At 41.3% G+C, this 26,805-nt stretch overlaps 1 protein-coding gene across 35 annotated transcripts in view; it reads left to right on the top strand.

The window, feature by feature from the left end:
• Window positions 1–26,805, top strand: part of LDLRAD4 (low density lipoprotein receptor class A domain containing 4) — a 427,148-nt gene that overhangs the window by 54,496 nt on the left and 345,847 nt on the right. For 24 of the 35 annotated variants that reach the window (XM_070629545.1, XM_070629537.1, XM_070629521.1 and 21 more), the window contains exon 2: window positions 3,274–3,364. The gene's annotated coding sequence lies outside the window, so the exon portion shown is untranslated. The remainder of the gene's footprint in view (window positions 1–3,273; window positions 3,365–26,805) is intronic. The other 11 variants (XM_070629548.1, XM_070629538.1, XM_070629523.1 and 8 more) reach the window with 1 other exon arrangement.

The raw sequence follows: 26,805 nt of genomic DNA, 5'->3' as shown, positions 1-26,805 counted from the left end.
CTGGACTTTGTGTTGAGCTGTGTTTTGTGAGATTATGGAAAAGGCATGCACTTACTAGAATTGAGGGTGGAGGGAACTGGGTGGAGTCTATCATCTAGGCTTGTTTCTTCCTCTGCACAGGGAGGGGTTGACTCAGTGACTCCTCCAGTTACCTGCTGTGGCTCATTGGCTGTTTTCACTCGTAGAGATGGGCCCAAGAGAGTTAAAATTATGCTGAGAAGAAGAGTTGAGTTTATTGAAATTCTCTGTCTCATATGTCATGGAACTGGTGTTTTTAGTTTTTCTTGGCTTGAATGTGACAACTCTGCTGCCTGAGAGGCCGAGTACCAGGGGATAAACCTTGGAGAGAATGTTCAGATTTGCTGAGTGATTTATGAAGGAGTCGGAATATATAATAAGATCCTGAATATAGATTTCAGGAGAGCATGATAGGTTTCTGTAATGAGTGAAGTTTTTATTTTGTACTCTCAAGTAACTTAACTTATTTGAATATTTTAAAATATCCTTTCTATTAAATCAGTCCTTTCAAAATCTAAAGTAGACACAACTTTAGTCACAGTCTTCTTTATAATAAAAAACAATTTATCACTTAAGGATAGTAGAAACAATATATTTAAGTATTGAACTTTCATTTTAAACAGAGCTTAAATAAAATCTTGCTTAGAAGAATTAAAAATCATCAATTTAAAAAGAAAAAATTCTTAAAGAATTTTAGAAATAGGTTGTCAAGAAGTTGGATTAGCATTTTGTTTCAAAATTAGAGCTGGGTTATTTGACCCATATAGGTTTTTCCATTTTGGTTGGGAATGAATTATTGATATGAATGGAAAATTAAGAACAAGTCACAAATTCTTACTTTGGAAAATTTCTTAGGGAATGTTTTTTAACCTTCAGCTGTTAGCTAAATGTCAGAGAAGTGGCGAGGATATTTGGCAAAAGTAGTAACTGCTGAGGAACATTTCTAAGCACTGACTCAGGTTCACAGGTAAAATGAAATAACCAGTACTGGAGAAATTGTATATTCTTCATCTGGGGTTAGAGCGTGATGCTAAGTGTCTGCTACCTCTTTTGAAATTAATTTTGGGGCTCTGATCTCTGCTTTGAAGGCTTGCATAAGTTCTGTTGCTTTAGCCTTATTGAAGTAACTAGAGATTGACAAATCATAACCCTTTTAATTTGGCTTATTTCAAAAAAAGTGTTAAGGGCCTCCCATGTGCCACATACTCTGCAAAGTCTTGGGGGTGCCAGGATGATGGTGATGTGGTTCTTGCCCACAAGGAGCTCATTGTCAAGTAGGAGAAATGAATTTTCACTTATGGATGGATGAGGCAGGTAGGGAAGGCTGTTCTGATGTAATAGTTGTGTATGCGTTTAGTATACACATATGTGTTTTGTATATTTCTATATTTAATTACTAAAGTGAATTTGTTTTCTGTTGCTGCATAACAAATTACTATAAATTTAGTAGCTTAAACCAATCCCCATATATTATCTCACAGTTTCCATGGGTCAGGAGTCTGGTCATGGCTTAGCTGGTTCTCTTCTCAGGATCTCAGAAGGCTGCAATCAAGGTGTCGGCCTGGCTGTGTTCTTATCTGGAGGTGTGAGTGGGGAAGAACCCATTTCTAAGCTCATTCAGGTTGTTAGCAGAATTCATTTCCTTTTAGCTGTAGGACTGATGTCCCTGTTTCCTTGCTGGCTGCCAGCTGGAAGCCTGCTCTCAGCTCCTCGAGGCCTCTGCAGTTCCTTGCCATGTGGCTCCCTCACAGTCCCTGTCACGAAATGGCAGCTCACTTCTTCAAAGCCAGAAAGGGAGTCTCTCAATCTCTAGTCTGCTGAGCTGTAGTCTTAATAGTATAACTTAATTAAGGGAGTGATATCCTGTTACTCTCACCATATTCTCTTGGTTAGAAGCAAGTCACAGGTTCTGCCTGCACTCAAGAGGAGGGGATTATACAAAGATGTGACCCTTTGAGGGTCACCATAGAATTCTGCCTACCACGGTACATTTCTGGTTATTCCACTGACTTCTTTTCCCCAGAAATCTGAGCATTTGAGTCCTACAAAGACTGAAGAGAGCAGTCCCAGTTAAGAAATAAAAACAATCGTCTGGAAAACCAGAAGTAGATTGTTTTCTTCTCTCAGTAGGTAGAAAATAGAAGAAGTAAATAATGTTTGTAGGTTCACAGTATTGATAGGAAGGAGTTACATAAAAACAGTGATTTGTTTGGGTTATGAGTTTGGGGTGGACCTCCACAGGAATCTCACAGGATCCTCTGGCTAGCCACAGTTATTTTTTATCCGGATGTCTTAGCATTGGCTGCTCACTCTGCAGTGACATATGGCAGGAACATGCTTTGAGGGACAAGTCTCCTGGAGGGTACACAGCGGCGTACACAAGCTAGACAGATGGAGGCTTATTCAACCTTGGACAGGAGTGTAATACTGCACATTGGCAGGCTAGGTGCTGAGAGGTTGTGGTATCTGAGGCAGAGCTGACTGAGTTTACCTGAAACTGCTTTGTAAGGTGCGAAGCGGTTACCTGATGTGACCTGGAATGGTGTGGTGCACACGGAGTATACTCATCAATCTGGAATGAAGATGCTGGTGACAGATTGTGTAAACTGGAACTAGACAAAGTCTGGAGCACCAAATGGGAGGATGTTCTACCAACAGGGTGGAGGGGAGGTGTAAAGACGGCCTTGCAGACAGAATCTTGGATGTCATCACCCTAGCTTAGGTCTTCACCATGCAGGAGTCAGTTCTGCTCTCACAAAATTAAGACGTGTGTTTCATGGGAGGGAAAAGGTGCTACTGGGCCTGCCTTCTTTTACAGTTAAGGGTTGGGTGGATCTGTGTGGTTGGGAGATAATTTGGATTGTTAAGAAAGAAAATGTTCTTTTTACAGCCATACTTAGGGTGTCTGTGATTAAAAAAACTCCCAAAATCCAATAAAGACATTGTCTATTATTTGTTTGTGGCTTCTCATTGAAGAAAAGCCCTGTGTGTTTGGAGGAATAAGTATGTATCATTTAATTGGAAGATGAGAACTTGATGAGTTCAGTCACATCCCTTACCCCAGATTTTTTGCTGTAATTCTCTCTTCCTTCTCTTTATTGTTTGATGCTTATCTTTGTGTTCTTATTTTATTCATTTTGGCATTTGTGCCTTTTATTGTGACAGTCCTCAAATAGTTTTTGCAACTTGGGGAAGAGGATAATGCAATAAGAGAAACCAGGAAATGGTTCACTGAAATTCTTTTTTTTCTTTTAGCAGCTTAAGCTCTACATTTGTAACATCCAACTGCTGTCTCTTGATTGGACCATTTTCAAGAACTGATACCAGTTTTCATACAGCTTAAAAGGTGAGTAGACTTAAGACTCTTCTCTTTGATAGTGTTTGTGAAGCAGAGCTTGTCACAGCACTAACTGTTCTGAGATGGTGTTCCTCTCAAGAAAGTCTTACCAACTTATAGATGCAAAGACTCTCTTACTAATTTATCTTTTTCTGAAAGGAGGAAGGTTACATGATATCAGATTAAGTATGACTTTTCTTTTTTGTTTAATACACAAGTAGACTCACATTGGGCTGTAAATGTATATAAAACACATATTTGTAGATTTTAATAAAATACCTGAAGAAAAATAATCTTGCTGTTCAGCTTGTGTTTATTGCTGAGACTGAGCATTTAATACCCAGATACGTTATTTCTCATTCTAAACTCTTTGTTTTGCTTGGTTTCCTACTTCATAAAATGGGGATAATAATTGGATTGCCATGAGAAATAAATAAGCCACTATGCTTAATACAATACCTGGCATATAGTACACACTAAATAAATTTCAGTTCCTTTCTCTCTCTTAGCTGTTGTGACATCAAGTGAGCAAGTTTTTCTTTATCTGTATCGGTAGCACATGTGGTCTATACTATGAAGTAGGGGTTGACCTCCTAATTTACTGCATTTGGTTTTACATTTGCGTGCTGTATGTTTCTTTTTGGAGGGTGAGGTGTAAGTGGCTGGGCCTTGGGGTATCTGGAAGTAGAAGCTTAGATGACACCTATGTGTTTTGGTCATCTCTGGACATCCTCAGACCCAAAACCCTATTTGGAGCCAGCCCCAGTGGGGGACAGTCAGTGAAGGTGCTGGGAGGGTACCAGGAGCACCCTGCCGTGCATCAGCTTGCCCATCACCAGCTTTTCACTTTAGGCATGCCTCTCCATCTCTCTGTGCCTCTATTTTGTCAACTCTTAAGTGATTCCTGTCCTGCCTGATTGCCAGGCTGTGGGGAACATCAAATGAAGAAATATATGAGTCTTCAGGAAAGTAAGAAAATCTGTGGAATATAAGGTGGATCTTTTCCCTAAATTTTTAATATGCTAGGTATGACTCATTGTTCATGTTAAATTCCTTACTAGAGTGCAAGCTTTGTAAGGTCAGGAATCTCCCTCCCTCCCACTTATTTTTTCCTCCAGGGCCTAAAACAGTGCCTGGTATGTAGGAGGAGTTCAATAAAACTTTTGTCAAATGAATTGATGAGTATCTGCCCTGGAGGCGCTCTCAGTGCATATCCAAGCCTTTTTATTTTTGTTTGCTGTTGGAAATAGATGAGGCAGTTGGAGAATCAGGAGAGATTTAATGCGCTTCCTCACTGAGGCATACAGATTCTTGAATTTAAATGGATTTTGCACAGTTTGGAACCTTCTTAAAATTATAGGTGCTAAGAAGCCTGCAGTACGTAACAAACCACATACCCTGAGTCAGTATTGTGTGCAATTCCACTGTATTGCTGAGTGTCTGCTGTTCTTATGTGTTTCTTTCTTAAGTGGATTTTACTTATGAGATATCTGAAAACTTGGAGCCCATTTGATAGGCTCTCACAGGTTGAGTGGTAAGCTTTCCCAGGGAGCATTCAGGTTGTGCACTTCGTGGATGTTCAGTGACTGATGAAATACTTCTCATTCATGTGTTCTATATTACCTGACAGGACAGCCTGATGTTTGAGAATCCCTTATCTTCCCGACTTGTTGAGTGTTGATGAGTTGCCTTGTTTTTCTTCCATAATTTGGCACACCCACCACCAGCTTAACATGGGAGGCGGCCACTCATCTCTACGCGGGCTGAAGAGTATAGGCACAGTTTAGTTTCTCTTCCATCATCTCAGATACAGTCCTTTTTGATTTTACCCACCAAAAACTAAAACTGTCTTCAAGTAGAATTTTACTAGGTAACTGAACACACCACTGGACCCTAAGAACTGTGCAGCTTGATTTACAAAATGTTGACAAAAATAGAAATAATTCTTGCAAATTACTTAAGTACCTGATTTCCCCCTATGTATGGGGTTACCTCATTCTGTCAGCTATTTTAAGCAACTTTCAAAATTGGTAACAGAAAACTTTTTCTTGACTGCGTTACTGTATGTGAATGTTAAGTAAAATACAAAGCTCTGTTGCTCCTTCTGAACATCATGGTGGTTAAAGAACACATCCCTGTCTGCGGAACTACGTGTTGCTTTGTGCATCTTGGGTCATTGTCAGGCACATTTTTGGATTCTGAGGTGTTATAAGAACTTTCACACCTAAAATAGGTTCTTACAGCTGAGTGTCTTGGAGTTTATATTTGCTCTGTTACTTGTAAAATTCTGTCCCTTAAAGCTCACAGCTGGACCGTGAAACTTTCCTAAGTGCTGATAAGATGGACAGGTGGCATTGCCACTCTGCTCCATCTGCTTGGCTGGGAAGGCCCAAGGAGATCTGGATTTTTGCATTAACTGCAGAATGTCCTGTCTTACTGTACAGTGGATTTTTTTGAACTTGGTTTTAAAATGGGGTTGGGTCCCCGTGTTTAGGTTGTCATTAATGTATTTTAAAATTTTAACCTCACATTTGTAAGGTCTAGTCAGAAACATGGCCTTTGGCTCAAATTCTGTCCTTGCCACTTTTATTCATATTGTTACTCTGGCAAGTCCTAACCCTCTCAGAGTCTTAGCTTTTCTCATCTTTAAATGGGCTAATGTTTGTCTTGTGGAATAATTGTGAAGATGCCTAATTCAGCTTTTGATGCACAGTTGGAACTCAATAAAGTGTCAGTTATTATTTTCCATCCAAATGCTAGCTCTTACCCAGGGACCATGTGCTGGCAGGATCAGAGGAAGAGAGAGTGCAGGGGCACAGATCTCTCTGTCCTCTTTCAGGACTAAGGAGGTTAGCTGGGGAATTTCATGAGGCATCTTGCTGGAGCCAGATGTGGTGGAATGCTGGTGCTGATGCCTCGATTGAGCACAACGCTGCTGGAATGTAGGTGAAGAAATCATTAATTTAAACTTTTTGCACCATTTTCTGTCTTCTTCATGGGAGAGGATGAAACCTCAGACTTAGATCTGGTTGGCTCTCTGCCCAGATGAGAAAGGTTCAATTGGGGAAAAGTCCCACCTCCCTTTTAGTTTCCTTCAGAGTCCTTAAGGGATGGGAAGTGGATGGTGAGGACCAGGGAGCCATGCGAAAGTCTTCCAGTGTGAGACCTGTTGTCCCAGTCGGGAGATGCTCCAGCAATTAAAAAATAGCCTTAGATACAGGTGATGCATCCTCTACCTGAACTTCCTGTCTTTGTGTTAAGTTTAAACTTTTAAGGTAAATCAAAGAGGACCAGTAGTGCTGGGAGAAGCATCACCTTTGAGTGTAGGTCCCTGCTATCTACAATGGTAAATAAAACAAAGCTTATTTCTCCAGATGTATCTTTAACACTGTACCACAAAATAGATTAAACTGTGAAAATGTGATCAAACAAAAACATTGGGAGCTGTAGTGTAAATGACCAGATTGTTCTGAGGCTTCCCTAACTTGAAGGAGGTTTTAAACTCCGCCTTACACTTAGGCTAGGATCATTCAGGAGCTGCACTTAGACTTCCTGTCTGTGTGAGGAGCTGGGCAGTGGTGGGTTGGTGCCTCTTTGGCCTTCCAGGTTGTCGTGAGGGAAGTGATGCCAAGGTTCCCAGTGGGAGGGTTCCTGGGACAGATTCCAGGTGGACTAGTTCTAGGGTCCCCTTTGGCTTCTGAAAGAGTTTCTAGGTTCTCTAGGCCTCATTCAGGCCCTCCTACCTCCTCTCTCTCCTCCCTCCCTTCTGCGCGCTCCATGTCTGTGCAGAGTCAAGGGACTCAGATCTGAGCTCCATCTCACTATCTTCCCCTCATTCTTCAACTTTAAGGTTAAGAGTGGCACTGAGAAAAAGTGAAACTCAGCAAGGACATCAGGGATGCTGAGTGCAATGTTTGAATTAGGAAAAGCCAGCAATGCAGAGAGGAAGGCCAGCAGGCGGGAATACCACTTTAAAGGCTGGGAACAGAAAATCGTTACTTCTGTCATTTCTGTCTATGGCCTGGGAACTTGGAAATTTTCTCTGCCTATTTGTTGAATTCTGTCTTACTATTAGACCATATTATTTTCTTATTAAGTAGACATTCAGAGTGGTATTAGGAAAACACATTTACGTTTCACTTTAAAATCAAACATGCCAGCAGCTTCATTAGTCAGTGCCTAGCACAGTAGTGTCAAACTGCTAAAAAGCTAGCAAATTTTCCACCTAAAAATTTTGTGGGGGAGGTAAACGTGGGGGGCGTGGGGAAAGAGTATAAAAATAAACCTTTCAGAGATTCTGGGTTGCTTGGTGGCATGTGTATTTTTCCATGGTGCAGGAGGTTAGAAATAGCATTGCTTTTTATGGGATTCTCAGCAGCAGCTCAAAAATTTGGCTTCGTGGGCTCGATTTCTCTGTGTGGATGAGGCAGCTTCTGCAGCTTGTAGGGTGGGGGGCAGTGCCTGGCAACACACTCTGGCACCGTCTCTGTCTGTCTTCCTGCCTCCCTGCCCCCTGCTTGGTGTCACCCGGATGAACAGCACTCAAGTGTAAAATGTGCTTACCAAGGTCATGTTCTTGTGATAACTTGCCTGTGGCAACTGATGCCAGTCGTAACAGACTGAGTCTCAGCGGTCCCCATAAAGTCACATTGGTACATGTGTGAGGGCAGTCACTGGGAGCAGGTGTCATAATCTGGAAGGAGGGATGTCCTTCAGGGCTGCTGCGTGTCAGACTGGCTGAAGCTCTTGAGCCTAGGTGAGATGACCCTCCCTTAGAGTCTTGATATCAGCAAGGTGGACAGGGCCACTCCTTTAAAAGGAGTCCTTATGGATTCTTCAAATTTGTTAGAGTTACATAATTCTTACAAGTGGAGATAGGCTGCCTGAGTGTTTCTCACATTCAGTGTAGAAAGAAAATGGAAGGAGGCGGCCACTAGGACAGAAGTTTCTAAGCCCCAGGGGACCCAGGAGATATGTGAATTACTTGAAATTGTGCCTGTTCCTGCAGAGAAAGCGAGAACTTTGATGGGATTCTCAGTAAAGTTTTGACCTCCAAAAAGGTTAAGAGCATTTGCAGTAGAGCATGAGAATGTGAAGTTCATTTAACTTGGAAAAATCATTTTGGAAATGTAATGAGTGTAGGCAGAGGGACATGTTGACAGGACTGAGGATTGTCGACAGGATTTGGAGAGGACAAGCAGAGGGAGAAGAGAGATCCAGTTATAAATTGTGTAACCCAACAACGCAAAAGGGGACTGTCGGAGTTTTCCACTGGGGTTTTTCTTTGTAGACTTTCTTATTGAACTACATATAATATTTTGTTTTTGTATTGGGGATGATTCCTGCTGAAGGCTGCTTGTTGATGCATGGTTAACTTTGCAAGCTCAGTGCTTGGGAGAAGTGCTTGTTGTTGATGGGGTGTCTGGGTCTGTGTGGATTCAGCCTGATCTTTACTAAACAATTTCCTCCTCCTTTTCCTGGGATCTGCTTTGCCATGGTTCTCCACATTTTTCTGTACTAGGGGATTCCAGTAGGGAAGTCAAGGGACACACTTGTTTAGAGGATAGTAGAGGAAGCCTCAGACTATGAGTGCTTCATCTCAGCTTTCACAATATGCTGTGAGCTTTGGGGCTCTTCACTTGTGCTCTCATACAGTGCCTTCGGTCTGACCGGGCAAGTCGTGTTTGGGAGACAGGATTGCTGAATAAGTGTAAGATAATTTACAGATACAAGGCGTTACAGCTGCCAAATGATCATGTAGGAGAGAGTGCCTAGGACAGGTCAGGAGTGGTGCTCACACTGCCTAGGCAGCATATTCTACTTAGGAACAGAAGTTTTTCTCTTGAGACCACGGATGTAGCTAGAGGAGCAGGGAAGCCATGGTGTGCTGGGCTTGTCAGTTACCACGATCACTTCTCTGTCTTCCAGAGTGGAGTGTAAGGGGGTGCTTTGGAGATGGGGCATTGGGGCAGGGAGGACTCATCCTAAACGCTCTGCAACCTGAGTCTACGTTTACTTTTTTAAAGTTCCAAAGCTGTTACTAAAGTTCCAAAGCTATTACCTGTTATGCAGTTTCTGTTCTGTTCTATTTTACCCATGCTGTTACATTCTATAATGATGCTGCTTTTGGCATTCTTGATTTCTAGACTTGGATTGAGCTGCATTTACCTAGTGCAGTGACTGGGCAGGAGTTCTACGTCTTGTGGTGTTGATGTTAGTGTGGCAACTGCCACACGTCCCATCACTTCACTCCTCATGTCTCTGTATGCCCATTGATTTCATAAAAATAAGAAAATGTGCTGAGATTCTTGAATCATTTGAGAAAAAGTTGTTTCATGGGTCCAGGTGGGTTTTTGAACTGTTTTTTAGTGCTTTGCAAGATATAAGGGTGCTTTTGAGTCATCATTAAAAGAACTTATTACCAATTAGTATTGTGATATTTAAGTCGGGTACCTATTTTCTGATCTTTAATTGGTTCTCAAGTGTCTGCTCTTCTTTTTAAAAATTGTGACAAAATATACATAACATGGAGAATTTGGAACCCTTGTGCACTTCTGGTGGGAATGAAAAAATGGTATAGTTGCTATAGAAAACAGTATATTTTAACAATTTTTAAGTGTACAGTTCAGTGGTGTTAAGTGCATTCACGTTGTCATGCAACTGTCACCATTATCCATCCCCAGAACTATCTTGAAAAACTCAAACTCTGTATCCATTAAATACTAACTTCCCATTCCCCCTGGCAACCACTGTTCTCTTTTCTGTCTCTATGATCTTAACTACTCTAGATACCTCATATAAGTGGCATCATACTGTATTTGTGTTTTTGTGACTGTCTTTTTTCACTTAGCACAATGTCCTCAAGGTTCATCCATGTTGTAGCATATGTCAGAATTTCCTTCCTTTTTAAGGCTGAATAATATTCCATTGAATGGATATACCACATTTTGTTTATTCATCTGTTGAGTGGACACTTGGCTTGCTTCCACCTTTTGGCTATTGTGAATATTGCTGCTATGAATATGGATGTCCAAATATTTCTTCCAGTCTTTGCTTTTAGTTCTTTTGGGTATCCTCATTTTTTTTTAATTAAACTCCCAAAACTTTTTATTTTTATTTTTATTCTTTGTGAGGAAGATTGATGCTGAGCTAAAATCTGTTGCCAATCTTCCTCTATTTTGTGTGGAATGCTGCCACAGCATAGCTTGACGAGTGGTGCTAGGTGCATGCCTGGGATCCGAATCTATGAACCCCGGGCCAATGAAGCAGAGCACACGAACTTAACTACTACACCACCGAGCTGGCCCCCCAAAACTTATTTTTTTAAAGCACACTCTCAGACACCATTAGGAATCCAAAAGAAAGGTATACTGAAGTATAGAGGTGATCTACTTGAAACTACAAGATTTACAAATATGAACTAAGTAAAAGAAAGTAAAAGACAGAACAGAATTGAGAGCTATACTTTATCCTAGAGGTAATAAATACTATTAGAGGCCAGCAACCCTCTAGGACATGTTTCTGAGTGAGGCTTAATCTTTAGACAAGACTCCGGGTAGGGCCAGATAACCAACTTCTAGGAACAACCCACTTTGCCTTCAAGTTACTCTTGTGTTGTCAGGGCTGCTGATATGGGAGACCATCAGAAAACATGAAGAAATGGAAAAATGGGAAAATTTCTAGTCAGACTCTTGTTTTTCCTGAAAATTGGAAAAATTTTAAGTTGTGATCTTTTAAGGCTAATAATACATTATTTATGATAAGAATTCCTCAAGGTTTTTACTGGAATGATTTCTAACAATCAGATACAGTAGGAAGGTTTTCATATTAAGTTTACAGTATCAAATCTTTGCAGTGCCTTCTGGGTAGAATGGCAGCTTGTAAGGCTAGGCTCACCCTTAGCCAATCTTCTATGCCTCCATTCTCTTTAGTGCATGGAATGCCGCGTCAAATCAAGAAATAAAACTAGAATGTGAGAGGATAGAGAAGCTTGTCTCAGTCTGGGCACACCTTGGCTTTCAAAAGTATATGAAGATACTTATAAGTCACCAAGACAAAGAAGCTGTTTTTGGAAGAGGAGCAATGGGAAAGAAGGATCATAACCAGCTTGTGATAAAATTATCTTTAACACACACATATAGAGCTCCTGCTATGTGCTAGGCACTCTGTACAGTATTTGGGCACAAAGATGAATGGGAAACGGGCCCTGCCTTATAGAGGGACTCATGATCTGATGGAGGAGACCCACAAGTATGTCCTTGGTCATAGTCCACAGTGACGTGCTCAGCATGTTGTGCTGAGGGGACCCAGAGCAGAGATATACCTATCTAGGAAGGTTTGTGGATACGCTCACTGAGGTGGTGACATTTGAAGTGGGTCTTAGAGCATGAACTGTAGTTTTCAAGGTGGAAAAATATAAGGAGAGAGCATTCTGAGCACAGGGAAAGGCTCACGCAAATGCAGGATGTGAGAAAACTAACAGTATATTAGGGGAATAGCAGATGCAGCTGGGATGTAGGGTGCTTGAGAAAGAAGGTGAGAGATAGAGATAAGATTGGAAAACAAAGTAGGGGCCAGACCATAAAGTATTTGAATACTGTGCATAGATTATCCTCTGCTGTAGGAGTAACATTTTGGGCTTTTCAGGGACGATGATGTCATTAGATACGTGTTTAGGCAAGTTGAGTCTGGTGGCCGTGGCTAGGAGTGAGTGGAAGGGAGAGACAAGCTGAGAAGACCAGCCAGAAAGAATAGTGAGGAGGCTCTTAGCAGAAGTGAAAAGGCCTGAATTAGGCAGCAGTGACAGAGAAGAGGGCCTGGAGCAAGGAGGCCCTGGGTGTGCCCATTGAGCGAATGTGGGTTCCAAAATGACTTTTGGGTTTTAGTCCTGGGTAAATGAGAAGATGGTATGAGCAGAGAGAGGCAGCCTGAGAGGTGGAGCTCACTTGGGGTGAGACTCATTGACTGACACACCTTTAGGACCTCCGTTGAGACATGGCTAGAGATCAGTTAGACAGCAGTCTGAAGCCACAAGAGATTGTCACTACAAAATAGAAATTTGGGGGTTGTCGGCCTATGGCAAGATCATCCCAAGATGAAGAACAAGTAAGAGAGCAGGTCTTCTGAAAAGGGCCTGAAGGCCGCAAGTATATGACTTAAGAAGTGTTACTATAATGGCGATGATCTATTCTGTTGTTAGGTTTTTGTCTGTCTCTCACGAGTTGTCAGAAAGCAGTTGTTGAGCTTTAACATTTAGTACTGTGTATCCTTTTAACTCATCAGTACAGCCTTAGAGATTTAGCCCTTGGTATACGTATTATCCAAAGTATTTCCTGTCTATGCCTGGATGCCTTGGGCCTGTTGCAACTCATGCTCACTCTTACATATATCATCTAAAAAAAATTACCCAACATAGTATGTATTACAGAAAGTCTTCAGTTTGGGTGATTTTGGCTAGTGAACTCCTGGTTTCAGAATCCCCTGAAGTAATATCTTGTCTTGTTCCTATAACTACTCAGAAGTACTTTTAAGCATTTCACCTCATTTGTGGATCATACCTCAATGAAGCTGGAAAAAAGAAAGAATTTTACTCCATCTCTACGTGCAGTTGGAAAGATTTCACTGTTGATTTTCTGCCATTAGAAATTGGGAACACTGAAAAGCTTTGTAATCAATCTTCTTTCACAAATCCATTTTAATGAATATTATGTATTAATACATGACCAAAGGTAAGGATAAAATGGGTTTTGTGTTCTCTGTCTCCTGTGTTGGATCTGATATAGAGATGTGAGAAATGAGCCCTTGCTTTACTTTGGATGGTGGATGAGGAGGTAGGGACATCTTTTGGATAAATAATCTACTCTTGGCCTGTGCGTACTCGTTACAGTCTTGTCTCAGGCCCTGGCTGTGATGACTTGAGTTTTTTGAGCGGGCTCATACATTTTCTCCACCATCCGCTCTCAAATTATGGAGAGGAGCAACCAAATTCTTATTACTGTTACTAGTCTGATTTCATATGGAAGTTAGTATGGGCGAGTAGAGAGAGAAACACTTATTGTGAGGAGTGGACTTAATCTAAATTAAAATAAGATGATTGAATATTTATTTCAGAGAAAGTGCTAGTAATTAATATAAACTTCCTGCAATTGAGAATAATTAATAGAAGATCAATTAAAAAAACACCGGTGACATTGGTTCAATGAAGAGAAAAATGTTAACAACCTTATATCAAAGGAGGCAAAGAGATTAAGGCAAAATGTACCTGCATAGCTAGTTTTAATTTAATCATTTGAGTTTTTAGGAAATCTAATATAGACCTAGAAGCCATCAGATAAATGACCAGGTACTATTATCATTATCTCCAAAATAATTATTCTGTGAAGATGATGGAGTTGGAATAATTATCAATTTATATCCCTCTCACATTTTGAACTAAAGATTTACTTCTGTAGCACTTCTAATTGTGTTCTGTGGGGCTTTTTAAAATTGATAAACTATAGCAGTTTTATAATTTCTCAACTAAATGTAAGTAGAATATAACCCACATCATGTTAGCCCAAATTACACCAGTAAAGTCTATTCCATATCTGTTTAAAGGACAAGAGTTTATTGAAACTGAAAGATTTACTTTGACCATCCATATTAGAGTTGTTTACATGAAAATTATCTCAAGTTTACACAAAGGAAAATTTAATGACAGGATCAGATATACACCTTTGGCTATTTCACTAAAATATTGTTGAAGTAATACAGTTTCAATAATCTTTAAAAAAAGGGATCCATAAATGAATTAATGCAATACTGTATTGTGTCTACAAATGAAAAATGGCTTAGAAACTAATTCTACAAGGTGAATTAAGGGCTATAATAACGATCCCACCAACCTTGGCGATAGACCGTACTTTCTGCTCTTTGGCGACACTAACAAACCAGAAATGCCTACTGATACAACTGTCCTACTTAGAAGCATTTAAAACACCACCTAGAAAAAAATAAGCAAGTATGGAGCTTTGGCAGAAGAACTAAGACACTCTGGAAACAGAGCAGCATCCAAGCCTTTGGACATTTTGGCAGTTGGGGGCTTTTAGAATCACCAGTTGGACTTCATAAGGAGCTCGGGCTCTGTTCTGCTTTGCAACAATTCAGAATGCTCTGCTGCTTGATATTTTCCACATTATTGTAAGGGTCCTAACACTGGACCTGTATAGTAGTTGTTTTGAATGTGCTCTGAACTCGTATTATATTATTCTGAGTTCTAAAAGTAAAATAATTTCATTCCAGAGTGTGTAATGGTTTACTTCTTAGGGACTGAAATCACATCATATTCATTTTCCCATTTGTCCCTACTGTATAGATGGAAACTGAGGAAATGAGAGATTATATGAGGCATATAATAGTATTTGTGATAACTTTTACAGTGTTAGAAAGGATTAATAGAGTATTGTAGATTGCAGCACATTGAACTGTTCAAAGATTGATAAATCTGTCAATATAAATAAGATTTAGTACGACTAGTTGGCTAATTAATTGTCTAATCACTTAAATTTAAACCTTCCAGAGTGTCATCTGTCTTTGATTTACAGTTGAATAAAAAACATTGACTCCATCTTTTGGGATCTTTAGTTTTTGGTGGAGAAAGCATAAATAAGACTATGATTAAGAATTGCTAGTTGTCCAGTGTAATACTTTGCAAAGTGAAAGACATTTAAATCATTGGTAAAATCATCTGGGGTCCATCTGTCCCTGTCTTAGAGAGCTCTGCTCACCTGCAAACACAGCTGTGTGCAGTCCTGAGCCATGAAGACTGCCATGGAGAGAGAGGTATGGAGAGACCAGCTGGATTGCAGATCACCAGTTGTAAACTCTTTGCTAAACTTGACTACTTGAGCCTAGAAGGGTGAAGAATCATGCTCAAGAATAGGCTTCCTCCTACCTATAGAAGAACCAGAGTCTGTCTCAGCCTTTCATATGAGCGTTGGGAGATCACGTGAGAGGTGCAGCAGCTTCTGGGGGAACATTCTGTATGTTCCGTTTGGGACGACGAGACTGATTCCTTGCTCTGCATGTGTATCTTTCCCACATCCAGTTGTATAGTTTTTATACATTGGTAGATGTGGTGGGCTCAGGAGCTGGGTGGGGCTACACCCCCAGGGAAGACCTTCAGTCGTCCTAACTGAATGTGGCTGGAGGAGAAAGCAGGGTCCTGACACTTGATGGGCCTCCTCGTTGTTGATGGAGGCATCCGTTCCTTCTGCTGATTATCATCAAACTGGATGACTTTGTTTCCCCGTGATTCTCAGGCACCTCGGTCACATGATCCTTGAAGAGAAAGAGGAACTGGGGATTCCTTCCTGTTCATGGTTCTCCATAGAAAAGTGTTAATACTTTGGGTAGCTAAAATGTTTAGCTCGTAGTCAATGTGATGGCTAATTCTGTGTGTCAACTTGACTGGGGCAAAGGGTGCCCAGTTTAAACATTTCTGGGTGTATCTGTGAGAGTGTTTCCAGATGAGATTAGCATTTGAGTTGGTGGACTCAGTAAAGTAGATTGCTCTCCCCAATGTGGATGGATATTATCCAATCTGTTGAAGGCCTGCATAGAACAAAAGGTGGAGGAAGGATGACTTTGCCCCTTTTGCTTCCTGCTGGCCTCTTTCCGTTGTGACATTGGTCTTCTCCTGCTTTTGGACTGGGATTTACACCATTGGTTCCCCTGGTTCTCAGGCCTTTGGACTTGGACTGAAATTACACTAGTAGCTTTTCTGTGTGTGTGTGTGTATGTGTGTGTGTGTATGTGTGTATCCTTTTGGTTCTATATCTCTGGAGAACCCTAACTAATAAAGTCAGTTTAAGAATTTGTAGCAGCAGCCTCTTCATTAATCTGCTTTTGTTTATAATCTAAGCATTCTCCTACTATCGCAACATTTATGTCTTTGGGTATCTAACTTATTCTGGATAAAATAATCCTGAACCCATTAGAACACTATCCAACTTTTGATTGGCCAGAAGAATTGATAGCTATTAAATATTCCATTTATTTGCTTTCTTCATTTTTCTCTTTTTAAAAAATTTACTCTCCAGGCAGATATTCTTAAAAAAAAAAGATTTGGGTTTGTTTTAGGTTATCTTTTTTATGCCTTATTCTTGTATTAATACGTGCATATTTTCTTTTTTGATAAGAAGCAAAATCAGGATATCTTGAAAGAGTTTTTTTTGTCCACCGTCAGATGTGTGACTTATTCCTTATTTGTTCCTTATTTGTGGGCAGCAGCAAAACACTTACTGAGATGTAAAACTAATTAGAAGTCAAGCGCTGGGTGTGTTCTAAGAAGTTAGAGTATACCTGAAAAATGAACCAGACTTCTATTCCTGAGTTGAAACTGTAGCTGATTTATGCCAACCTTTGCCTCTAAGTTAGGAGGGCACAGTCTACATGAGGACTGTCATCACCAGTAACAGTGAGCAGACCTAGAGACCATGGCTTTTGAGAGACAGCTCACACAGCGGACAGATCCGGATCTGTTGTGACACACTGGGATTTTAATTTCCTGAGGCTAACTAAACTCTGAGGTATTTCCTCAGTTTATAGGCAGTAAAAACCTGAGCAAAACTAAAATGGACTATCAAGACTGCATGGAGTTTGGGCCTCTGAGTCACAGCAAAATAGCCCCTCGAGAGAGTATGTCTGAATAGTGACATACACATCCACTGCTCCTCTCCTCCTCTCCTCAGCCAGTCTGTGTTTGCTGACGTGTTTATACCTCTCTGACTGAGGCTCAGTCTGTTGTGCTCCGGAAAACAAAACGATAAATGATAGAATCAGCAGCAAAGCTCTCTCTGCCACCAAAAGGAGCATCTGAAGGCAAAATCAATTGTTAGTTTTTTTCATTCATTTATACATTCACTCATTTATTTATTCATTAAATAATTGTTGAGTACTTGTTGATTGAAATCATAAAATATTAGTCCTCGCAAAAGCTTTTTACAACTTGAGTTGTATAGTTGCAGAAGCTGAGACTCAAGACAGCTGCAATAATTTGCTCATGGTTGCAGAGCTTGTAAACGGAGACGCAAGGACCTGACTCAGGTCTCTGGGTCCCTAGTACGCCTTTCACCTCATCACAAGCTCAGCCCTTCTTTCTCCCACAGCAAACCTTGTAGACTGGCCTGGTCTGAATCGCAGCTGATTTACTTCAAACCTTAGCAACTAAGGTCTTAAGAGTCTCAGGAACAAGGAGGGTTACATTTACTATAAATGTGATTTATCTTTAAGAACTACTGAATTTTAACAAAGCAGTGTTTCTAGGAATAAAAATGTGCCATCTCATGACCATTGTAATTTTCTTTTGCATTCTTAAGCTTATAATTCTTTTTTTTGAAGACTGCTTTTTATGCCTGAGATTAGGTGTCCAAAGCAGAGGCCACAGCATAGGGAGTTTCCTGTTTACCAGGGACATATTGCCCCCAAATCTGTTGGGCTAGCTGATTAGGTTACTTTTTGAGCCAGCCAGATGAAATTTTGGAAAATGTCCCAGTAAAACAAAATTTACCCTTCTAGGCTACCGAAAGAAGTGCTAGATATTGGGGTTTGTAGTTTAGTCAGTCTGCATGCATTTGTTGTATGCCGTCCAAGGGCTCAGCAGATAACAAGGAAGCAGTGTGGGATTCAGAAATTTCCTGGCCCAAGGAGCTATTTGGCTACAATTTGGATAGTGGAGTGGATGGAGACAATCATAAAGCATTTCTGAAGGCCTGATGTTTTTCTTGGTTCATTGTCTTAGATGTTTCGAAAGCATGTGGCAAACAATAACAGCAATGTTGAGTATACCTTGATGTGAACATGCTTTATCTGTGGATTGACTGCTGACATTATTCCTGGGTATGTTCTGTGCTTTTTTGTGATTCTGTGACCCATACTCTATTCCTGCTGCTTTCTCCAGCTAATTCAAATGATGATGTGCCTTGAGATGACTATAGGTCAGGGAAGTTTGAGTTATAAAATCTTTTTAGCATCTAGAAATATTCTAGACATTCTCCAATCTTTATGTTTTGGGATACCCTTCACAATATCAAATGAAATGAAACATCTCCAGTTGAATTTTGAGAAAGGAGAGAGGATACTCTTGGGTAAGTTTTCTCATGCCCAGTTCTTCTCCAAAATTTAAAATTGAAATGTTGAAAACCTTTAAAAATCATGCCTCCAGGTGAAGAAATTGAAGCCTAAGAGGGCTACATGGTTGATTGAATATCACGAAGCGTGGAAAGTGGAGATTTCTTGGTTTCTGCTTTCTCCACCTAATTTAGCTCTCCACTTGATTTAGCAGCACATTGTTTTCTGGTTGTTACACGGAGGATTTATTTTGCAATAAATGAGGCAGCAATAAATTGCCTTCTACTTTGTGGGAGATCAACAGTCCTGATACAGGTTTTTTCATTTGCTACCCCTTTACTTGTTCCTTGGTACCTCTGATGTACAAAGGCCACTGGAGAGATATCTGGGATCTTTCCAATCCAGGGGACACTCAGGAATGGAATGATGAATGACCAAAGCAGTGTGGAGATCAATTCTGGATGTTGGTGAGGATGCTCCTGGGGCAAGCGTACTTTGGTTCTGGGGCTTGGGCACCCCGTCAAAGGAATACTGTGAACCTTCACTCTTGACTTCTTAACTTTTAAGGTGGACACATGGTGAAAATATAAACCTGAAATCACTGGTTTAGATCTTGGCGAAGTTAGAAATTTTTTGACAATCTTTGAAGCATTGGAGCATGGGTTGGCATTCCTTGTAATTCAATTTTACATTCCTTCTATGGCCTCTATCGAATTAAATAAGTTTTCTATTTTTGGAAAACTGATCGTTTTGTGGACGTAATAATTTAGCAGAGTGGGTAGAGGCAGAGGAGACGTTATTTCTAGGTTGCTGCTGGGAAGCTTTTACCATATAGTCAAACTGTAGTTGATCTCATGTGTTACTATATGTGTTTGTGTGTTTTCTGTAAGTTAGTAGTTTGTGATTATTTTATGGCTTCTGTTTCCCCTCTATGGCCCCAGAACAGATACTGAAATTATTTAAGTTTGGATGCGTGAAGAGAACACCTACTCATGTAGAAGTTATGCAAATATATGCAAATCATAGACTAATAAATTGGCTTGGCTGGACTGGAATATTGTAATGTACCCGCCCTTCATTGCCATCATAGAAGAACTATGAAAGTACAGTTATCTTATGGTTCATTTGTGGATTAAATCTTAAATTTAGAATGCTTTTTCTTTTAAAAAATCTGACTGCTTCACTAAGTGAGAAGTCTTGGATGAATGTCACCTTCCTTCGTTTTTTCATGTTGCATGTGAATTTTCAGGTGTTAGTATTACCTCATTAGTCATTGTAACCTCTGCTGATCACTCTTTGAAGCTACTTTTAAAATTTACCTTTAAACTTTTTTTTAATACTGCATTTTACCTTGCTTTAAGTCCCAGAGAATCATATGTTAATGGCACTGTCCAAAACTAGGCATATCTGTCCTCTTTAGGGATCTTGTAGGAGTCAGGCTCACAGGCCTCTGGGGGCTGGAGGAGTCCTTTAGTAAAAGTTTAGTGGTAGCTTTTTCTAAATTCATGCTAAATTATTTCTGAGGTTGGAATGACAGATTTGTCCTAGAGATTCTCCTTTAATTCTATATAGTAGGCTGAGAAATGTACATGTTAAATGCTAGTTTCTGCCCCTGATAAAAGGACTGATAATGGTCAAGGTGACTGTCACTTGGAGGCTGTAGCCTCAGCTACATCAGAAGCACCTGACCAGAAATGGCTTAGATAAGAGATAATTATGATAAATGATCTCTTCTTAAAAAGACTTAATCACTCAATCTGAATACATAGCAAGAGATTTTTGTCATCAAAAAGATGAGGTGTGTGGTAGCTTAAAGCTGTTATTAACAGGAGAGCAAGTTCTGTCTCTTTCTTTAGAAGTGAAAGGGACCAAAGCTATCAAATATATTCAAAAACCTCAATTACAAGTGAATAAATAGAAGTTGAAGAGGTTAAGTGACTTGCCTCAGGTCAGACTCTTAGTAAGTGATGGAGCGAACCTTGAAGTGAGAGCTCTTTACTGTAGCCTATACCCCTTTTAGACCTCACCCACACCAGAGGATGTGGCTGGAGGATGTTGTAAGGCCAGCTGAAAGCGATAGTTTTAGTGGTCGCCAGGAAAATTCTGGTTGTACACTTTTTACCTGTTAATTAATGTTAGACCAGCCTACCTGCCTGTTTGAGAGCCAGCCCATTGTGTAGAAGAGTAAAAAATATTTATCTTTTTAGTTTGATCTCATATGGAATAGCTGAGAGATTGTAGAAAAGCTAAGAAATTTGCAGTACATACTCTCAATGGATATAAAAGTGAATTCTGTCGAATTTGTTCACTGGTCGTTAGAAAATGCTCAGGAATAAAAGAGCACTTTGGTGACTGGCTGGTCAGATTTTAGGGACATGCATAAATATTTTGTAGTAGTCAAGCACAGTGAAAATCAAGCATTTGATTTGTAGGTAAACCCGTCTTGCCCTGAATGAAATGAGTTGTGGAATCTTTGTTTGCAACTGAAGAATTAAGCCAACAGCTTTTCTAAGGGAAGTTGCTTAAACAAGAGTATCTACAGTAGTGAGGCTCCCTGTTGGCATCTGGACTTTGTAGAAACGTGAGATATTTACTCTCTTGCTTGGAATTTTCCCTCATACAAAGGCTTGCCTTCGAAATACCAACGTGTGTAAGCTTGCATAAAGTGCCCAACATCCTGGAAAGCTGTGATGGATCCCGTGACTAGGGAAACTTAGAAATTGATTCTTCTGTAGGATTCCTTCTGTAGAATTATTCCCCCATCAAGCTGCACATGTAGAGATCACGTTGTGCCTGAGCCTGAACCATGGGAACCAGTGGTTCCCACATTTGGAAGTCTGGGTGTGGGCACAGGGCTTCTTCGCCATTTCCCCACGAGTCAGCCTGTAGTTGTGGTATCACCCAGGACTACTAGTAACATTTAAATATCGCTTCACGTATCCAAATAGCTTGTATGTGAGCTTAAACCTGTAGAAGAAAGAGAATGAATTTTAAAGGATCAACTGGCACCTTGAAATGTTTAGCATTGTATACTTAGTGAGTTATGATAGTAGTGGTCTGGTGACTTCCAAGTTGGGAAGAGTGACTTTATGTTGTTGTTTCAGGTAATATATGGAAAGTTTTGTCTCAGCATTTCCAGGCTCTGGCCCAGAAGTGACCAGGATCAATCTTGTAGCCCCCACCATGAGAGGCCAGGGCTCTTCACCTTCCATGTGCCTGTCAGTGAATGGCACTGATGACTGACAGGCCTCCTTTTGTTTTGTTAAGAAATTATAATAGAATTAATGGAAAGTACCCTTTCACTGATGTACATGCAGTTTTGATTTTGAACAGCATCTTATTATTTAATTTAAAACATTTTTAAATAATAAAAGCAAGAATATTTAGAAACAAAGAAAAAGGCAAAAGTCTCCCATGGTTTCATTATTTTCACATAACCCCTCTTTTCCTTTCTGTGCATTTCTTTTCAGTCTTTTAATATTTAAGAATTTTTTAAAGTATCTGCTTTCTGTAAGGTCATAGTCATATAATACAAGGCTATGTGAAAAGTTCATGATCATTGGAGGCAGACAGACCTGGGTTTGATTGTTGGGCCTACCATTTACTAGTTGTATGACCTTGGGAAAGTTCCTTCACTTCTCTGGATTTTAGTTTCTTCATCTGTAAAATAAGATACCTTAAACTCGCATAGGGTTCTTATGGAGATGAGGGAAATATTGTCCATGTAGTGCCTGGTCTTTTATGGTGTACCATTCACTGCTTAATGTTCTCTCCTAGGGATGTTTTTCATTTTGCTGCCAGGTCTGAAAGGAAATTACTGCCCTGTTTGATAAGAGAAGTCTCCAGTCTCCCATGGCTGGCTGTGGGTGTTCATAGGAGGGGAGGTTAAGACTGAGTGACTCTGGGGCCCTGAGGGTCTCTTCATCTTGGAGGGGCCTTTGATTTGCTAACCTGCGGGTGGAAGAGTGGCACTGGCCCTTTGGTGTTTTCTGGCCTAGTAGAGGTAATATAGCCCTTTCTCTAGTGTCCTATAGAGGCCTGAGACAATTCAACTCTTTACCGGAGCTCCCTGGTAAACTTGGGGACCAGATTGAAGGGAAGTACCTGTTTCAGTTATGGAAACACTGAAATGTCATTTCCCAAACTCCAGAGCCATGATACTGGTGCCAAAATTTCAAGTCTAATGTCGAGTCTCTACCATGCCTATGTGTTATATCTAAGATGATAGACAGACCTTTCTTTGATTGTTCAGATGAGAAGGCGTATGGAGTGGGGCCAAGATTTGGACTAAAGCTGGAAGTAGAGTGGGACCTGTCCTATTCATAGGTGTTGACCAGGAGGACTCCCAGGAGCAGGCATGCAGTGGGCCACATAGGGGCACCTTGGTGTGAGAGGCCTGGCATAGCCATAGAGGAGCCAGGTGGCTGTGGAGGGGCAACCTCCCTGCCACGTTCAGGAGCAGGGCTCTGGTCCTGGGGAGAGATAGTGCAAGAGTGAGGGCATGGTTAGCTTTTAAAGACAGCAGAGATCCCTGGCATTTATCAACAGGAAGTTGGCATTCTGTAGAATCTGGTAGAAATTCACTGGTCTATGGGGCCTGGGCGCCAGGGAGCTTGGATAAAAATGCAGTTTGACCAGAACAGTTCCAGGGCACAGCTCCTGGGGCCAGGTACACATTGACAGGATTGCTGCTGAGCACCTGGGATGCAGCAGTCTAATTTAAGTCCATCCTGCTTCAACTTGGAATTGTTCTAAGTCCTGGACAGGTGGGAACATCATTGGGCCCCATTGTCACAGTCTGGGAAAGCAGAAGTCAGTAAGTCATGCATATGTGTAATCTGAACATATGGGCTTGTCCAAAATTACTCCATTCTTTAAATTCTGAGGGAAACAGCCGTGGGATGCCTTCGTTATTCCCTCTGAAATTCTAGGACAGAGTGCTTAGAGTGATGATTTTATGTAGTGTTTAGGCATTTTAAGTGACATTTGTGGTTAAAAATAGGGAGGAGTTGGGGCCGGCCCCATGGCCAAGTGGTTAAGTTCTCATGCTCTGCTTCAGTGGCCTGGGGTTTCACCAGTTCAGATCCTGGGCGCCAACCTAGCACTACTCTTGAAGCCATGCGGAGGCAGCTTCCCACATAACAGAGCCAGAAGGACCTATAATTAGAATATACAACTATGTACTAGGGGGCTTTGGGGAGAAGAAGAAGAAGAAGAAAAAAAGGGAGGAGTTGATTTCCTTTGAAAAGTGAAGATCGTTTTTATAAACTGGCCCCGGTTTGGATAGGAAATGCACAGTCAGCTGCATCCCACTGCCTTGGATGGTGGATATGTGTGAGCAATTGTGGAAGATTAATGGTTGGGCCAGACTCTTCTTTCTGGAAATTAACACATTTTAATAGAAGTAGGGAAGCTTTTCAAGTTTATGGTGTACCTGTTTGATATCTCGAAGCAAGAGCACTTGAAGATCTTTCTTTAGAGTTTTGTTTTTGGAACACCTGTTTGTTTGTCACAGCATCAAGTTAAGTCGTTAACACCCCCTACCACAACCTCCCCGCTTCAGAGGAAGGGAAAGCCCGAGTAACTGACTACATGGGCCAGAGACATGTGGAACCAGGACTAGAACACTCTTGAATTAGTCCTGAAATCAAGATAAAAGCCCTCTGTGATGCAACTTTTAGCTTTTAGTGGGGAGACCAGGCTGGCCTGACAATTACAAGTGAATTTCAGGGAAATATTCAGACTCGGGATCTCCACACAGATGCGATTGGTGATGTCTGTTGGTGGTGAAGGGTATTTTAGGGTCTCCATGCATGGGTGTAGAAACAAAGGGGAGTCCAGTGCCCCTGGGCCCCTGGAGGGTCTTGTTTCTCCTCAGAAGAGGGACTGTGTTGAAGGGCTGCCTACCTATGTTTACCTGGTGCCTACACAGATCAGCCTTTCACAGTCAAGTTGCTGGCTCTGTCTGGAGAGTGAATGCCTGCACTTAGGAGAAGGTACTGGAAATAGGAACAGCTGGTCACAACCCATCTGGCTCTACCCAGTGCCTGATAAGTCTTGGCTCTCGAGGAATTCTGCCCTCCCTAGCAGCGGCTTCCTGTCCTCGCTTGTCTCTACACAGCCATGGTTTTAAGGCTCAGTGAGTGCTTTCTTGCCAGTGGGGCTTGTCGAGGGCACAGAGGGGAGACTGTGGCTTTTCTCCCCACACTCCCACCTTTCCCTGCCTGCCCAACCTCAGGCAGGATTGAGAGGGGCAAGCTCTGATGGCCTTTTGTCATAAGGACATGGTGTCCTCAGAGTCAGCCATGACCCCTGTCCCAAGGGAGGGCTGTGGTGTGGGTACTAGTGCCTATGCTGCGTGGTGTAGATGCCTCATGTGCTCAGCTATTCTCCTTTGCCAGTCCCATTGGAGATGCCTGGATCTATCTCTGATTTTTTGCCTAGGTATGTGAGAATTTGCCATTAGATGAAAACTGGAGTGACAGCAGGATGAGGAACTTGATATCTTTATTTCGTCTTTTTATTATCAACTACCTTACCCAAGAATTCCTTGGTTGTATTAATGCTAAACAGGATTGTTCAAGTGGACAAAGGGAATGCACTGTATTTTATTTTAATGAGGGATCTAGGCCACTCCTGACCTCTCTCTGGAGACCTCTGTCTGATCTTACATTTCTAAGGCTGAATACCTCTTATGATCAGTGATGGGGTGTGGTAAGGAAGAAAGTGTGATTAACGGGGAGCTGGCAACTAGTTTGAGCTCTGAAACCAGTTGGTAACTAGCTCCAGGACTTTGAGCAGCACACCTCTCAGAGTCTCAGAATCCTCAGCCATGAGTACCTGGAGGAATGTGTCTTTTCTATTTTTATATCCTCAGTGTCCTGTGTGTGCCCAGATGGAGTGGGTGCTCAGCAAATGTTTGCCCAACAATTGAAGGAGAAGGTGGGCCCAGAGCCTAGCCCAGTGTGTGTTCAGAGGAATAGTAGTCTTAGGAGATAGACGAAAGAAAATATTTTCCAGTCAACTGAATTTATCAATGCTGCCTGTTATATCCCTTTCTTGGAGATTCTTAATGTACCTTTAGCATATTAGAGGCGCTGAGAAGTCCTGTGGTAAAGAAAACCTTAGTGTTGTTTAACCCAGAATTTCCTAAACTTATTTCACACAAGAACACTCTTTTCCCACAGCTCCATTAAGCCTGGAGGAACTTTTCCTGGACCAGATGACCTTGAAGGAGACTTCCTGCTGGAGCATTCTAGAATTTGAGAGATGGGGTGGGAGGATGGAACATATTTAGAGGGGTAATAAGGTGACAGAAGGTTGAGTTTTGGGCTAGGGTGGGGGCATTAGTCTCTTAAACAGGGCTTAGACTCCAAATTCTGAAGTTAAACCTTGGAGGCCATGCTCTGCATACAGAGCACAAACAGGAACCTCTCGTGTGGTATTTATCTCTTGAGCTGAACTTGCACATGCAGAGAGAGATGCTCATCTTGTCCTTACGGAACCAAGGACAGTGGCATGAAATGACCGTGTTTCTGTCGTGCTCGTGCACTTTTTCCTGTTTTTCTCTTTAGCAGATTATAAGTTTCTTGAAGGCAGGATTCTAATCTAAACTGTGTAAAACCCTGGGCACTGTTGCTGGTCATTCACCTACCATGGAATGAGTGATGAGTGTGCTAATGACACTGTGTAGAGACTTTGTTTCTTCTGTCCCCTTCCTTTCTCTGTAGAGTCTAGATGGGTGCCACTAACAGGGCAAACAGGAGAGGCCCCTCTCCATCAGCCATACTGGGTGGGTTTGGTGATGCTAGTGGACATGCCTGAGAGACGGTAATCAGGTCTCCCCAGACAGCCCACTGCTATCTCTGAGGGCCCATGCCTTGGCCCCCAAAGTTTCTGTCCACTCCCTACCTCCCATAAAAGTACATATAAAAGTGATTATGTTTAGAAGCTGAAGCATTTGAGTAAATCAGATGCTTTTGCCCAACCCTAGAATAAAGGCTGTAGTTATTTTAACAACAACAACAACTCCGCAGTCTTGAGCTATTTTTGGATGTAGACTGGTAATTAGCATGTCATTTGTAATTCATTACTGTCTCTGACTGTTTCCTTGTTCCAGTGCAGCCCATTTTGGGAACTGGGCTTATTTCGTTTGGAAATGTGAGTTTTGTGGAGACCTCTAAACTGCCGTTATGAGAGTAATAATTTTCCGTAGCCTAAGTTTGCTGACCCTGGTGTTTACAGCTCAATTATTAATTTTCAGCAACTCAGTGGAAGGGAGTAGCAGCTTGCTAAGATGATATTTAGTTCCCAAGAAAACTGTTAAAAGCAGCTGCTTTAAG

The sequence above is a fragment of the Equus przewalskii genome, chromosome 7 (genome assembly GCF_037783145.1).
Source record: "Equus przewalskii isolate Varuska chromosome 7, EquPr2, whole genome shotgun sequence".
In the NCBI taxonomy this organism is placed as follows: Eukaryota; Metazoa; Chordata; class Mammalia; order Perissodactyla; family Equidae; genus Equus; species Equus przewalskii.
Note: the sequence above shows the minus strand (reverse complement) of the source record. Positions and strands in the feature narration are given on the sequence as shown.